This window comes from Musca vetustissima, unplaced genomic scaffold, assembly GCF_032173495.1.
Source record: "Musca vetustissima isolate MV318-11 ecotype Yass unplaced genomic scaffold, APGP_CSIRO_Mvet_v1 utg514309, whole genome shotgun sequence".
Taxonomy (NCBI): Eukaryota; Metazoa; Arthropoda; class Insecta; order Diptera; family Muscidae; genus Musca; species Musca vetustissima.
This window is the reverse complement of record NW_026880938.1, coordinates 8,255-12,123: the sequence shown is the minus strand read 5'-3', so window position 1 is coordinate 12,123 and position 3,869 is coordinate 8,255. Positions and strand designations below refer to the sequence as shown.

Here is a 3,869-nt window from a genome sequence, read left to right as displayed (position 1 = left end):
TCTAGACTTAATTGCGTACGCTATGCCAAAATTCGTGCAAATCGAAAGATTTTCTGGGACTTTGGTGCACCATTGACCAAAAATCGGGGGAAACTATATATGGGAGCTATATCTAAATCTGTGCTAAAATTCGTGCAAATCGAAAGATTTTTAGGGACTTTGGTGCACTATTTACCAAAAATCGGGCGAAACCATATATGGGAGCTATATCTAAATCTGAACCGATTTTCACGAAACTTGGCACACATCATTATAGACTTAATTCAGTACACTATGCAAAAATTCGTACAAATCGAATGATATGCAGGGTCTAAAGTCCGTAAATCGGACAAAAATATATATGGGTGCTATATCTAAATCTGAACCGATTTTTCCCAATTTCAATAGGGTTCGTCCTTGGGCCAAATAAATGAGCCGTACCAAATTTCAGCCAAATCGGATTATAAATGCGAGCTGTACTTTGTTTACAATTTAACATCAACAGACGGACGGACAGACGGACATGCATAAATCGACTCAGAAAGTGATTCTATGCATATTCTCAAAAGGAACCATGGGTCTATCTCGATTTCTTTTGCCTGTTACAAACATATGCACAAAGACATAATAAACTAATTTAAAAAAAAAGACCTCAAGCTCAAAGAATCTCATTACTGGAATATCAAAAAAAAAGGTCGAAAAAACACTCAACGTAAAGTCCCTATATATCTTTAGATGTGCACGAAATTTGGCACAGCGTACTGTATTGAATTTAGAATGATGTGTGTTAAGTTTTCTGAAAATTAGTTCAGTCTTAGATATAGCTCCCATGTATATTTTCGTCCGATTTTATGTAAACGATGCCCCTACATATATGTAGATTTTCACGAAATTTGACATAGCGTACTGAACTTAGTTTAGAATGATGTACGTTAGGTTTCCTGAAAATCGGTTCAGATATAGATATAGCTCCCATGTATATTTTCGTCAGATTTTATGTAAATGGTGTACCAAAGTCCCTTTATATACTTCGATTTGCCCAAAATTTAACATAGCGTACAGAATTAAGTTTTGTTAAGTTAATTAAGTTTTGTGAAAATCGGTTCAAATTTAGATATAGCTCCCATATATATTTTCGTCCGATTTTATCTAAATGGTGTACCAATGTTCCTATATATCATTCGATTTGCGCGAAATTCTGTACAGCGTACTGAATTAAGTTTGCAATGATATGTGTTAAGTTTCGTAAACCCTTTCATATCCAAACTCGAATTGTGAAAAATACATTCTTTTTTAATGCACCTGCAATCACATCTTTGTTACTTATTACAAATGTCAATGTTTATAGTATTATAAAATACATGATATAAGTTATATGGATATACATTTTTTGTAAAAATTACACCTTTATCATGACATGATCACGATAAAAAAGATTAGCAATTATTTTCTATAACAATTTCTAAAATATATATTTATGTCATTTTTAATGGGAATATATTTAAAAAATATTCAAAATATCGCATTTTCCCCTTCCCCGTGGTAGTTATCTATATTTATCTATTTTCAATTCGCAATACGGGAATATACTTTAACTTCAGCACAATTGAAAAAGTAAACTCCAAAGCGGCGTACTGGAAATCAGTAGAAAACCTGAAATTCCTTAATAACTTTGCCAAGGCTACTTTCGTAGACATAAGACCATATTTCCATCCTGTATTATATGAAAAATTAAATGATTATAAAAATAAGTCTTATTTACTGAAATTATTGACCTCCTACCTATACAGTTCCGAATTCCCTTTGTAAAGGGAATAAATGCATATGGATGTTTGCCTTCCATGTTACAAGGCAAAAAGTGATCGGGATCAAACATGTCAGCATTGGGACCCCACAGATCCTTACGTCTGTGCATTGTAAAAATATTAATAAGAAATTGTACTCCAGCTGGTACAACTATTCCATTGGATAGCTCGATATCGTGTGAATTTTCACGTCCTACGAATGAAACTGGTGTTAGTACACGCATTGATTCATTGATAACCATATCCATATAGGTCATATCTTGAGTATTTGCATAAGTCACGTCAAAATCTCCGCCATCTGGAAATATTGTCAATAGTTCCTCATAAACTTTTTGTTGATATTCGGGAAACATTGCCAGTAAAATAAGAACATATCCAATTGTATTAGCCGTCGTCTCAAAAGCCTTCAAATAAATATGACATTAACATGAAATATATATAATATATATAATATAATATAAGTATAATTACCCCGAAAACAATTGTATTTGATTCGTCTTCCACATCCTGCACTGTAAATATATTCTTTCTCACATGTTCAATGGTTTGATCTATGAAAATGCTACAATTCTTAGATTCTCCTTGCATCATATTAGCAGTAAAACCATCTCCATTTAATTTGTTGCTTATAAGCTGATAAATGAATTGGCTGGTATATTGTTCAAATATAATATGTTAAATACGATTATTAAAAAAAAAACTATTATTCATCTGATCATGTAAGAGGACAATATTTAACGTTTTCTCCAACAAGAGGTGATATTTGAAATTACTCGGTATTGACGTATCTACTAAATCAGAAGATTCTATTCGTTGGTATTTGGCAATAAATCTTTAAGAACTCATTATTGTTGTTAATAATGAGTTCTTCATCGTCAACGTCTATTGGCGCAATAATTGCTGTAGTGAATGGATTGAGCTGTCTTGACATTAGTAATATTTTTTTTTAATCACAGTTGTACGATAATATTCTGGACGTTAAATTTACTTTTAGCAGCATGTTTCCTACCAAAATAACACATCTTACTGAAAAACTTTTAAAATTGGTGATATTAGTATTTTCATATCAAGCTTAGAATGACGAAAAAATCTCTATATTTACTCACCTTTCTAATAAATTTGCGATTTTCTGCTTTTCGTGAGTGGAATGGTTCGTACACACCCGACAATCTTCGAATCAAATTATTAGTCAACCATGGGCAAAACACCATTTGAGTTACATTCTTCATAATACTACGTATAACAGATATTAAATATTTTTATAAAATAATGAAGATTTTTCCCATACCACTGATAGCTTTGTAATAGACCTATATTAGATCCATTTTCAACCCCATGGGCAACATTAACTCCCATTGTTGTTCCTGTAAATTCAATGAAAATATAATCGGAATAGAATTGAAAGAAAAATTTTAACTCACTTAGGGCCATATTCAATGTAAACTTCTGCAATAAAGTTATCACATCCGGACATTCATCGATTTCTTTGAATAGCCTTACAGCCTCATTTACCTCCTGATTAAGATCGGCATAAAACTCTGTAATATTTTAAAACCAAAAGCAGGATTCAAATGTTTCCTATGGACGCTCCATTCTGGATCTGCAGTTGTGTTGTGATTAATATACAATTGTTATAAATGTGTTTTTTTTATTCACCTCCGGATGAAAATAGTCCTTTTCCAACACCATTGTTAATCGGTTTATAGAGCACACTTTTATTTGTACAACAAGGCGATGTCAATATATCACGGATAATATCTGGTTCAGTTATAATCAATACGGGATATGTAGCCACCCATATATACATCAGGGGTCCAAATGACTCACTGTTTGTGTGTATCACATCTAAGGGATCTGGATAATTATATGTAGATTTTTAATGATTAGTGTCTGAAATTGAGATTGAGTGTTCTATATGCTGGCGGATTTTACCGTTGCGTGTCCATAATACACCTTAACCTTTGCTGTTTCAATTGCTTATAGATATGTTTTTCTACGTGCATTTTCTATTCTATATACTATTCGTGCACATAATTTCCAAAGTTGTCTTCATTCCAAATCTCAGGATTCCAGCACTATCCATTG

At 32.4% G+C, this 3,869-nt stretch overlaps 1 pseudogene; it reads right to left on the bottom strand.

Moving 5' to 3' along the window:
- Nucleotides 1–1,535: 1,535 nt before the first annotated feature.
- LOC133326940 (probable cytochrome P450 313a4) lies at nucleotides 1,536–3,638 on the bottom strand (annotated as a pseudogene).
- Between the last annotated feature and the right edge of the window lie 231 nt (nucleotides 3,639–3,869).